The following is a 13233-nucleotide window of genomic DNA, read 5'->3' on the forward strand; positions in this document are numbered from 1 at the left end:
CCCTTTACTGTGCGTTTCTGGGCCAGGTACCTGGTGTGAATCTAAGGATGAATCGACTATGACTGAATGTGGAGAGCCTACTGTGAGGACTGGCCATGAGCTGGCCTGGGACAGTGGAGCAGAAGCTGAGAAGGGGGATTCTGGGCTGCTCCATAACATTGGTGAATGTGGACTAACAGCACCTGCATCCTCTGGTCTCTTTCATCACTTCTTGCAGTCTTATTCACTCTTTGTTTGACTACACAGTTCTCTCCAGCTTGAAATGAGGAGAGAGCAACCTCTGTAAAATCCAATGGGAGGTGATGAAGGAGGCTGTAGGATCCAGGGATCTCAGTCAACATTGGGAACAGCTGCTTCCCATCCCTCTAGATCAGCCATTCTCAACCTTTTTTTGGTTATAGACCCCTTAGGACTCTGCTCAAATATAATAGTTCCCTTCCCTTCGAAGCAGTTAACATTAGTTAGTTTCTTCCGTACTTCTCTCCAATTGACTGTGTAAAAAAAAAAATTAAATATTGTATGATATTTAAATGTGCTGCTGCCCCTGTGGGAGAGGGGCAGTGTATGGTGGATTGGTACTAGCTTCTCATAACAATATCATATTGGTTCTTTTATAGTTCCTGTGATTGCACAGATCCAAGACCAAGCATGTGGAATAGATGTGAGCAGGATATCACTACAGTATCAAGCAGCCTAGACTAAAGATCCAGAGGTAGATTTAATTAAACCAATTCTGAAATCAAGATGAAAATTTAGGATCTATAATCCATAAAGTAACCATGATTCTAAAAAGATGTTTCTGGTCCAATCTGGTTCACTATGTCCTTCAGGTAAGTAATATCTAATGAATACCATCCTGAACTGATCTGGACAATATGTAGCTCCAGATTCAAATTGGTGGACTTGTATTTGAAAAGCAAGTTACTTAGATCAGGGGCTGCCAGTGGTCTCCACATTGAAAGAAAGAACAGTAAAAGGATAGTAGAGTGGTTGGAAGGGAGGCCAAGTTAAAATGTGCCTTAATTTTGAAACCAAATCTTACACATACCTTAGTGTAAAGATGGAGAAATATGGAGAGCGAATGGATGTTTCTTGAGCCTTCTATAAATAGAAAGCAGCTTGTGACTGTTATTAATATATTGTCAAAGGACTGTAATAAACTCTGCAATTAACTAATGGAATGGAGCAGTTTTTCCTTTCAGGGTGGCTATTCAATGACATTCAATCCAGCACTGTAATTACATTTAGATTTAATTGGACTGGCTTGCTCTAGTTTTCCGTTCTGGCTTGATGGAAAGCTAATGTTGAAATGCCCTTTTCCCAAGTGGCTAATCGCAACTTAGCAGATTGCTAACTAACGCATCACGCTGGCATTGCTAAGCAACCACTTGCTGGCCCAGTACAATGTCAGAAAATGTGTTCCAAGTTCCCTAGCTCTTCTACAGTTAAGCAGCTTCGAAACCACGGGAATTGACTTCCAATAGAATCAGAATGTTTGCTGTCGGTATGCAAAGCAAACCAAGTTGAGGAGCAGAAGGAAATGTAATTTTTGGGAACGTGATAGTTTACAATGTTTGTGAATCACAGAAAGAGCCAGGAAATTCTAAACCTGAGGTAAGAAAACAATGCTGAAGAAACTCAACAGGTCAAAACAGTGCACTTTATATAGCAAAGATAAAGATGCATAACCAATGTTTCGAGTTTGAGTCCTTCATCAAGGTATGGGCAAAATGTAGGCAGGCACCTGAACAAAATGGTGGGGGAGGGAGGGGCAAGGGGAGGAGCACAGTCCAACAGGGAGGAGGTAATAGGAGGATAAGGGAGGGAGGAGGGAATAGCTCTGTGAATAGAGAGGAAAGGGAGTGGAGAGCTGAAGGAAATAAAACCGAGGACTCAACACTTTCCCCTGCTACTGCAGGAAATGCCGCACTTACACCCACATCTCCTCCCTCACCACCATTCAGGGCCCAAGTCCTTCCAAGGGAAGCAACATCACCTGTAAATCTGCAGAAGTAATATACTCCATCCAGTGCTCTCGTTGTGGCCTCCTCTACATCAGAGAGACTGGGCGCAGACTGGGAGATCGCTTGTCTGAGCACCTTCGCTCTATCCGCAACAATGACAGGGATCTCCCAGTGGCCAACCATTTAAATTCTGCGTCCCATTCCCATGCTGACATGTCTGTCCATAGCCTTGTGTACTGTCAAACCGAGACCACCGTAAATTGGAAGAGCAACACCTAATTTTTCATTTGTGCACTCTCCAAACGGATGACTTTTACATTGACCTCTGGTTTCTGCTAGCCTACTCCCAATTCTCAGATTTCAGACATACATGACATCACATAAAACTCTGAGATTCTTTTTCCTGTGGATGTGGCGGAATTACCACTAATTGGTGGTGCAAAAAAAATGTACATAGTGTATACATGTAAACAAATAAAGAACTGTAAATAGTTCTCCCTCTCTTCCCCATCCCTCTGTTTTCTTTCCTCCAGGTCTCCACACCCTTCCCTCTCCATTCACAGAGCCAACCCCCCTCCCCCTGCTTGCAGCTGTGCCCTCTCTCCCCTATTCCCCCCTGCCCGTGGTACTGTGCTCCTGCCCCCCCCACTCCATTTTGTTTGGGCACCTGCCTACATTTTGATCATACCTTGATGAGGGGCTCTAGCCTGAAACATTGGTTTTATATCTTTATCTTTGCTATATAAAGTACACTGTTTAATCTGCTGAGTTTCTTCAGCATTGCGTTTTTATTTCAATCATGGTATCTGAAGATTTTCATGTTTTATTCGAAGACCAAGGTCTGGTTGGCTCTGAGGTGACTACACTGGAGGCTGGTAGAGGTTGCTCCATACCCCTCACTGTAAGAGGAGGAAATTCATCTGGTTCCTGACAGCAGTGTGATGATGTGTTTGTATGTGTACAAGTAACCTGGACTGGGAGTGGAGCTGAATATGGAGGTGAGGCAAGATTCTCCACTGTTATTAATGCTCCCATTTCTACCAAATTATTGCCATTTTACCTTGATTACGGAAGGTAACAACAACTCAGTTCATGTAAGAGGCCTTTTAAACAGGAATACGTTCATTAAACAGGCTGGGCAACAAATTACATTGTGCAATATGTAATAGAGAAGTCCAGTGAACATTGTTCTGTGCTGGGCTGAGCTGGCAAACAACACAATTTTGTGAAGCACTGCATTAAAACATTTTCTGATATTCCACCGTTAATGCAATAAAATATCCCAAGATCTATCAGAGCTAAATAATTGGACACAAATTGATAGTCAAGATATTATTAGAAAATAAGATAAAATGCTTGATTACAAGGCTGGGTTATAAAGAGAGGAAAGGGAGAGACAGAGAAGTTGGGAACTTGTGGCCTCAATAACTGAATCCAATGAAGGGCATGTTTTAAAATCAGGAATATGCAAGAGACCAGAACTGAAAGAGCTTAAAGCTGAAGAAATTGGTGAAGGTTGGGAAGGTTGAAGCCATGAAATTATCTCAGTGTTTAGATTTATTGTCAGAGAACATGCATGACATCACATGCTTCTTTTTCCTGTGGCCCATGCAGAATTTCTACTTATCAATGTGTTGTGTTCTGATCTCATGTCGCTGCTGGTCAGGATCTGGGACTGGCCCATTGAGTCGGCCCTCCGGAGCTATCTATGGCTCGCAGCTTGGAGTTCAACAATGGTCACAACTAACAAGCACATACACAGCAATTGAAAAAGCAGAGCATGTGCAATCTCTTCCCTCTCTCTCTTTGTTTTCCACTTTGGAAAAATTAAGGAGAATAAAATAAGATTATTGATTGCAGTGAAGCAAGAAAATCTTCAGAAATTGATTGTAGTCAATGCACAAAATTTCTGGAGAAACTCAGCAGGTCCCACAGGATCCAAAGATATATAAACAATGTTTCGGCCCTGAGCCCTTCATCAAGATATGAGCAAATGCTGGGAAGGGCCTGAATAAAAAGGTGGAAGGAGGAGGGCAGAAGTGGCAGGGGAAGGAGCACAGGTCAACAGCCAAGAGGCCATAGGTGGTCATGGACAGGAGGGTAGGGGATAAAAGCTGAGAACTGATCGAGGAGGGCGTAGCTATGTGACGCAGAGTTTGAAGAAAGGAGACAGAGGGAAAGAGAGAGAGAGATACAAGGGAAGGAAAGTCGGAGGAAAGGGGTCATTGAGATAGGGAACAAGAAATTCAGGAGGGGGAAGACTAATGGAAATTTGAGGTCGACATTTAAGCTATCTGGTTGGAGGGTCATGGTTCCTCCAGGAACTCTGGTTTCCTCCCACCATTCGATATGTACTGAGGGTGTAGGTTCATTGGGTGTAATTGAGCAGCATGGGCTCGTGGGATAAAATGGCCTGTTACCCTGCTGTTTGGCTAAATTTTAAAAAATTAAATTTAAATATGAGAAGCTGTTTCTCCAATTTGTTGGTGGTCTCAGTTGGGCAGTGCATGAGATCAAGGAGAGACAGACAGCATGGGAATAGGGTGGGGAATTGAAATGGGTCGGGTGGGAATAGGGTGGGGAATTGAAATGGGTCAGGTGGGAGTAGGGTGGGGGATTGAAATGGGTCAGGTGGGAATAGGGTGGGGGATTGAAATGGGTTGGGTGGGAATAGGGTGGGGGATTGAAATGGGTTGGGTGGGAATATCCCTGGTGTCAACCGTAGACAGACTGAAGATACTCAGCGAAGTGATCTCCAACTCTGCATCCAGTCTCTCCCATGTAAAAGAGGCCACAATGGGAGCACTGAATGAAGTAGATAGCCCTTGCAGATTTGTAAGTGAAGTGTTTCTTCATTTGAAATAACTATTTAGGACACCAAATTGGTGGTGAGGGAAGAGGTGTGGGCTCAAGTGGAGCATTTTCTGTGATCACAGGGGTAGGTACCAGCGGTGGTGGGAGGGGGGGGGGGGGTTGGGGTGGCAATTATTCACTGTAAAACTTCAGACTCTTAAATACTTCACCTTGTAACCACACTACCATATTTAAAATAATTATATGAAAGGAAGGAATATAAAATGAAACTGAAAGCCCCCCACCTCTGAGTTTGTCACCTTGCCTGGTTCTCAAACTGGTATGCTTCCCAAGCTACACCATCCCAATTTCCCTCCCCCAGCTCAGTGTGGAAAGCTTGCTAGCTGGCTTCTCAGTATTACCATAATTGTAACAAACCTGCAGAGAGGAGAGTCATTACACACTCAGCAAATAAAAGTGAAAGTTTGAAGACATCATATGAGAAGACCTGGTGTGGACAAACTATGTGGAACACCTCAACTTTAAGTAACAACCGGTTGTTTATATGCCTCAAAATGCGAGATTTAGCACCATGCCTTTATTATTGAAAAGATGCAAATATTTACTCTTGTAACTATCTTGTCACATTGTCTTCTCGGATTTCCGTTAAATCATTTCCCTCCCGCCCCCCAATGTGTCCCCATTCCCCCAGCTCTGTCTCTCTTCCCTTTTCTCTCTGTCTCCTTTCACAGAGCCAAAATCAATTCCCACCTTTCTTCTTATCATGTCCAATTAACACTTTTTGCTGCTCTTCCTCCCATTCTTCAGTATTCAGATGCCTTCCCGAAAAGTCAGTAATATATCTTTACCTCTTAGCATTTCAGTGTGTTTTCACTGTTGCAATGAATTGCAATAGAGGTGATGTTTGCAAATCACTAACAATAGTGCCACATTGAGGCTAAGGCATGAATGACTGAAGGAGGTGTGTGTTTCAGGAAGCTTCTGCTGCTGTGAAGCCTAAGATCAGGCTATGGAGCTGTAGAAGTGGAGAAGGTCACTTTCTAATCGCAGGCAAACATTTCCATGGTTGAAAAGAATGACTTTGCCAACAGAGGCCAGCGCTAGCTTCATTCCTTGCCACAAAATTGTTTTACAGAACCCATTGGAGTTTGCTTAGAGCAATGTAATGACTGAACCCCCCCCCCCCCCCCCACCTTTAATATAAAAACTAGTTTCAATCAAGCAAACAAAAGTGTTCTCTGTATTCAGTATGATGAAATTAAGGCAGTTTATGTAGCTTTTATGAGCATGAACCTTTCTGTTTTAATCTGTTATTTCAGCTTTGCTTCCTGCCATCATTAGTACTGTAGAGAAAGACCACAATCACAGTGCAAATGAGCATTGCAATTAAGGCTGGCTGAAACAGCCAGTAAGAATGTGGCTTCTGATTACAGTATTCCGAGAGGGAGATCAGTAGCTTGGGCGCTGGCAGGCGCAGCAAGCAGCGTTTTGCAGGTCTTACAGCTTGTTCCCAGCAAAGAATGTACCACAGCCGAATGTTGTGTGGTACAGGCACGTGAGCAATGAGCCCACAGTCCCATCGGAGGCAGATAATGGGCTAGAAATGCAGCCTTCTGCATTGGGCAGCTCAAGAAGATGTGACAATTAATCCTGATCAGGCTGCCCTGCGTTGTCACATCTGAATTAGCACTGGTTGGAAATCACATTGCAGAAACATAAACCAGATAATGCTATTCATTTTGGAGGGTGATCTTCAGATGCTGACATCAGAAATAGCAGCAGGCCATTCATTCTCTTATGCAGAGTTCATGGTTCAATGAAATCTTTTTGCTCCATAAAACCATAAGACATAGGTGCAGAAATAGGCCATTTGGTCCATCAAGTCTATTCCATCATGAGCTGAATCCATTCTCCCACTCAACCCCTCTCATTAACCTTCACCCCATAATCTTTGATACCCTGACTATTCAAATACCTATCATTCTTTGCGTTAAATACACTCAACGACCTGGCCCCACATCCAACCGTGGCAGCAAATTCCAGAGGTTCTCCACACTCTGACTAAAGAAATTCCTCTTTATCTTTGTTTTAAATGGGTGCTACACTAACACCATATCCTTTGAACGGTTTAAACAGCAGTGAAACTCTTATTCAATTTAAAGTGCTGCGTAACTGCCATTTAATGAGCATCCAACTTGGCTTTCTGGCCTCTGAATGGCCATAAAATGGCATGTAAAACATGCCAATCCACAGAGGTGTTAATGAAACAAAAAAATTAATTGGTCTTCCACAAGTTTTTATTCCATTTTTAGTTGCTTTCCAAACTTGGAAAAATAAATCATTCCTTTTTTGTAATAGAAAAATTGAGTCAGTAACAGAATAATGGCAATAAATGAAGAGCTCTTTGAAAGAGATGGTAGAGACATGATGGAGCAAATGCCCACGTTCTGTGTTGTTGAGGTTGCACGATTCTAAATGCATCATGACAAAGAAATGTGGAATCAGACAGAAATGATAAACACAAGGTTTTTAACATTTAAAAAAACCTTTAAACTCTCAGACCCTTTTAGCAACAGGTTACATGAAGCTACGTTGATTTGATTGTCCTTTTTAGTTATGCTGATTTGAGCACCAGACATAGTATTCAACCATTGTCTTACATCTGAAAACATTTTATAATAGATTATGTATATACACAATGTGTTGAATTTAGCATTTAGCTTTTTCTCCAGTGATTAGTGAAAAAAGAGAGAATAACTGGCTGACATTTGTGTGTTTTTCTGGAAGTATACGTAGTTCCCAATGGAGTGTATGACCTCTCTGACACACTTCCTATCCACATGTGTGGTTTGGACCAGTCCCACTCCTGGGCACATGTTTGTTTACTTGAGATTATTGTGGTGTCATTGAGTATCTGTTGATTTAATTGGACCCTTGCAATTCCTTCTTCAGCCCGATTAGCAGCAGCCACTAAAGGACTTAATTTGAGAATTTTTTTCAAAACTGCTATAAAAATTCCAATCCATGAGTGTTAATGATCCAAAAAATATTAATTGGACTTGCAGGACTGTGCTAATTGCCATTGAAACACCATGTTTAGGATAGCTTTTTGCCATCCTTAATCTGGAGGGACTAAAACAATTGTCACTGGGCATGGTAGGGTTAAGAAGAGAATGTGAAGGGTGTAGCTAGCAAATGGTGCAGTGAATAAAGCCCAACAGAAGTTTTCTGTGAGCTGAACTAACAGAACTGTTTAATGGAATCCTCACAGGAGTTTAAATAATTACAGTTGGCGTACTATCACTATCACCCCCGGCCTCTAAAGTCACACGCCTCCCAGAGTTCTTTGTGCCCCCCCCCCCCCACCCAGGTTGCCATGTGTAACCATGATTCCCAATGGCTGTCAGAATGGCGAACAATCCCTATGTCCTCCATGTGTCAGAATTCGTATTTAGCCAATCGCAATTTATCCAGAGTTAGGCTGCACACTTCTGCATTCAGGGGATGTCCATGAATGTTGTGTAATCACGGAGGAGTAATAATGCTAGGGTTCTAGCATATTCATTGTACGAGAGCATCAACAAGTTGAGGCAAAGCTGTGGGGTGCAAGGCATTGACCTTTGAGATTTACTAGAAGGGAGTGTGCTCGCAAAAAATCAGCTCCCAGGAGTGGCTGTGATACATCAGCAATGGTGAAGGACCAGCTGAACCGCGATGAGCCAAACTTGAGTGGAATTATCCATGACCCATATGTCTGGAAGCTTTTGTGGTTGGCAGATGTGAGAGGAGGGTCCTTCTTTCTTGAACATGTATCTGGGCCGGAGGAGGGAAACACACTAACCTCTGCTCCAGTGTTGACCAAGAACCGACAGCCTGAGTGTCGATCCCAGAGGAAAAGGAGGTTGTTCTTGTAGCTGCCCATTACGGCCTCTACTGATGGCTGGCCTTGGCATTTCTTGGATGCATGCAGTGGGGGCGGAAGCAGCATGTCTGATGGTAATAACACTATTGTTCTCTGACTGCATCCAGTTGAATCTGACGCCACACGCTATCCGGAATGGGCAGGTTTTGTGCCCTTTGCCAAGACACTGCTAAGTACCCAACTGGAAGTCTACCACGCTGCTTAATGTGCCATACTCATCAGTATGGGATGCTAAGCGACGGGGATCGTTAAAGTCTTCGTCCGCAAGCAGCAAATGGATGTCTTCTGGCATTTGCTCGAAGAAAAATTTGCTCGAAAAGCAGACAGTGCTTGTCTATCCATGAGCACCAGCGTCTCATTCATTAGTTCGGAAGGAGTGCGGTCATCAGGTCATCCATATGGAGAAGTCGTGCTGTCCTGTTGCATCGGAAAAGGTTGAAAAAACATATGAGCAGGACTTGGATGGCTTCATACCTGTTGTTTGCTGGCTGGTGAAAGAAATTGACAATAAGCCCCTATGGTGTCTTGGTCCAATGATGCAACAACCTAGTAGTACTTTGTTGTGAGCTGAACCAACAGAACTGTTTAATGGAATGTCTGCAAGAGTTTAAATAATTACTGTTGGTGTGCTATCGCAATCACCCGACCTCTGAAATCATGTGCCTCCCAGAGTTCTTTGTGCCGCCCCCCCCCCCCCTCCCCCGGGTTACCAGGAACTCTTGATCCTGCGGGGGCCCACACAATGGATGCCGGTTTGATAATGGAATGGTGCAGTTTGCCACAAGGGCAAAGACACATTAAAGAGAAGTGATCTGTGCAAGTGAAGGGAGGAAAATTTATTAAATTTAAATTTGGACATACAGCACAGTTCCAGGCCATTTTGGTCCAAAATTCTGTGCCTCCCAATAAACCTACACCCTGGAATGTTTTGAATGATAAGAGGAAACCACAACTCCCGGGCATGGAGGGAATGGACAAACAGTGCTGGATTTGAATCCTGGTCCCAATTACTGGTGCTGGAATGGCGTTGCTCTACACCAACCATGCCACCCTTCGGAGAGATATCAGGGATTTTTTTTTAATGCAGAATTGTGGGCACCTGAAACACATTGCCAGGGGTGGTAGTGGAGGCTAGAACAATAGGGACATTTAAGACACTCTTAGTCAGGCACATGGATGAAAGAAAAATGGAAGGTTATGAGGTTGGGAGGCTTTCATTTTTCGGTATATGTAGGTCACACAACATCGTGGGCCAAAGGGCCTGCTCAGTGTGTAATATTCTATGCGATGGTAGCAGTAAAAGTGTCCATCTTTAAATATTTTGACATGACATCATGCCCCCATGGGATGTCAAAGCAGAATCAGAAAAGCTGCTTATAGCGACAAACTAGCCAAAACAGAGAGAAACTGATTGGGTAATTTCCCTGTCAATCAAAGGTTGCTGATTGCACTGTTGTGGCTATGATTGATTGTAAGCATGGAATGTATACACAACGGGTCTCCACTGACTGCATTCTTCCTAAGAAATCAGCCTGTTTTTATAGGGAGCGTGTGGTGAAGATATAGTTTGCAATCAAGAAGGCATTCATTGCTTGATGAATTGAATTTGGATGCAGGGAGGTTCAAGGTGTTGGTGAGGCCACACCTCGGCAATTCTACTTTGGAAAGGATATGCCAGGTTTAGAGATGATGCAGATTCCAGAAATTAGGTGATAGCTTATGAGAAGAGATCAAGTCGCCTGGGAGTTTACTTGCTGGAGTTTAGAAGGATGAGGGGATCTTAGAGACCTAAAATTGTGAAAGGAACAGATAAGAGAGAAGCAGGGAGGTTCTTTTCACTGGCAGCTAATTCTGGAACTGGGGACATAGCCTCAAGTTTGGGGGAGTAGATTTTAAGGCAGAGATGAGGTGGAAATGCTTCAGTTTATTGAACCTGTGATTTATCTGCCCATTGCAGTAAAGGCTGCCTCAATAAATTAACAAGACACAGCAAGACTTTTGAATAATAGGAAATTTAAGAATTCTGGGGAGCAAGTGTGTAAGTGGAACAGCCGGCTCAGCCATGTTCTTATTTAAAGACAGAGCAGGCTTGACTGGACAGATGGCCTATGCCAGCTCCTATTTCTTATGTTCTTATGTATTAAGCACCTGTTTGGTCAACTTTAAATCATCTCTGATTACAGAAAACATTGACTGTGACCGTGGTGCACTGGAATGTTTATCCCACCTCTCCTCCAACTCACTGGCTGATGGAAAGTTGCCATTACCTACTCTGAATTAAAATAGTAGCAATTCAGTCAAAGGGATGGTTCTTATGGGTGGGGAGAGGCTGGTACTTAAAGGAAAAGTGCAAGATGCATTTCGGGAGCAGGCCTCAGCTACGTAACTGCTTTTTACATACAGCAGTTTGGAGGGAATGCGTGCTCATTCTAGCAAATGGGGTGACAATCAAGTGGACTGCTTGTCCTAGATTTTCTTTTATCTGACTCCTTCTTAATTTCCTCTGTCTATTCATCTGGTGATCAGATTTCCTGGGATTCCCAGTGGAATGCCAGGGCTGGCATCTGTGCTTCACTCACCACTGTAGGAACTGCACCCATCCCGGCAAGTGGCAAATCTTCCCTGTAGCCCATGCAAACCAGTGTACCCTCCATCAACTTTGTCTATGCTTCCCACTGCCACAACAAAGCAGCAACATATTAAGATTCATCCCATGCTGGGTCACACTCTGTTCTTCTCTCCCCCATACCTCCACCCTTTCCATGGGCAGAAGATTTACATATCTGGAAACACATTGACCACCCCTCTCCACCTCAATAGTGTGGATCTCTCAGTGGCCACCCATTTCAATTCCCCACCCCATTTCCTTGTTCATATATCTGTCCATCGTCTCATGTACTACCAGACTGAAACCACCCACAAAATTGGAGCAACACTTCATCCACCGTAAGGGCGTCCTTCAACTGGATGGCATTAGCATAGACTTTTCTGGTTTCCATTAGTGACACCCTCCCCCCACCCCTTGTCTCCTTTCCTGTAGTTCTGTCCCTCTCTCTTCACTGTTCTTTCTATATACTTTATGTCAGCTCTGCTTTCAAGGAGCCAACTCCACCCCCTCACATTAGTAAATTGATGCAGCCCATACTTTGTTTTGTCTTATTTGTTGTATTCAATGACAGGTTGACTTGCCTGGATAGCATGCAGAACAAAGTTTTCACTGTATCCCAGAACACTTGACAATAAACAATTCAATCCCACTTTTTGACTTGTGCTTTGGTAGGCAGGGGAAAAGGCTTGGGGTTGTCAGGAGATAAGTCACTGATAACGAAATGCTTGGCTTCTGATTTGCTCCTGTGGTCATAGTATTAATTTTATTTTTACTTTTAATTTGGAGATACAGTACAGTAACAGGCCCTTCTGGCCCATGACCCCAATTGCATTCACATGACCAATTAGCATACTAACTCCACATGTCTTTGGAACAAAGAAGGAAACCAGAGCACCCAGAGGAAACACACCTGGACATGGGAGAGTGTATGGACTCCTTCTAGACAGTGAGGGATTTGAACCCAGGTGGCTGGTGTATTTAAATTTCTGTATGTTGATTGTGGGAAGTTCTCTTGTGTTCACCTGGTCATTGTCCACACATTAATGGGTATGTCTGATGTGTGAGTAGGAAGAGGGTCATTTAAACCAAGTTTTCAGTGGAACGTAAGAAGTCAGTGCCGGGATTCCAGTGCCAGGATCAAGCAGTGGACAATGTGGAGGAAGTCGAGAAAGAAACAAATCTGATTGCACATACATTTTGCCATCAATACCTTTCCAGTGGCTGAAGTCTGCAGGGAAAGGATTGTCAGGAAGGGGAGAGTAGGTGGCCTCGTAGGGTGAGCTCAACTAGTTCTTGCTTCAAATGTCCAGCTGTAGTCTTCACCACTTTGTCGTGGATGGCTGACTAATGGTTAATGAAATGGTACATCTGTATGAAGTACTGGGGAACAGAGGGACATTGGTGTATATGACTATGAAAGTAGTGCAGGCCAATAAGGTGTTTGAGATGTATGCTTTCAAGAGCTGGACCATAGAAACTGAGAGCAAGGAGGGTCTGTACAACTATGCAAAACCTATTGTTCCCTGTTCTGGTCATCACTATATTAGGAGGATGTGAGTGCTCAGGGGCAGTGTGCATAAGACATAGAAGTGGGATTGGGCCATTTAGCCCATTGAACCTGCCCCACCATTCTATCATGGGTATTTACTATTCCTATCAATGCCATTCTTGTGTCTTCTCCCTGTAACTCTTGATTCCCTTCCTGATTAAGAACCGATGTACCACTGGCTTAAATATACCAATGATTTGGCTTATACTGCCTGCATGGCAACTAATTCCACAGATTTGCCACCCTCTGGCTAAAGAAATTTCTCCTAATCTCTGTTCGAAAGGGACGTTTTTGTAAGAAGGCACAAGTTTAAGGAGTAGGAAATCAAAAGGGGTCTTTCAGGAAAATTCTTCATTAACTGGAGAATGGTTCAAGT

The 13233-nt window shown here is 43.5% G+C and overlaps 1 protein-coding gene across 15 annotated transcripts in view; it reads left to right on the top strand.

Annotated features, from left to right (window-relative positions):
- Positions 1–13233, top strand: part of LOC138740247 (CD99 antigen-like protein 2) — a 224114-nt gene that overhangs the window by 108863 nt on the left and 102018 nt on the right. For 2 of the 15 annotated variants that reach the window (XR_011342767.1, XR_011342766.1), the window contains exon 6: positions 618–712. The exons of the other annotated variants lie outside the window; for them this stretch is intronic. The gene's annotated coding sequence lies outside the window, so the exon portion shown is untranslated. The remainder of the gene's footprint in view (positions 1–617; positions 713–13233) is intronic. 15 annotated transcript variants of the gene reach the window in all.

Source organism: Narcine bancroftii, chromosome 8 (assembly GCF_036971445.1).
Source record: "Narcine bancroftii isolate sNarBan1 chromosome 8, sNarBan1.hap1, whole genome shotgun sequence".
In the NCBI taxonomy this organism is placed as follows: Eukaryota; Metazoa; Chordata; class Chondrichthyes; order Torpediniformes; family Narcinidae; genus Narcine; species Narcine bancroftii.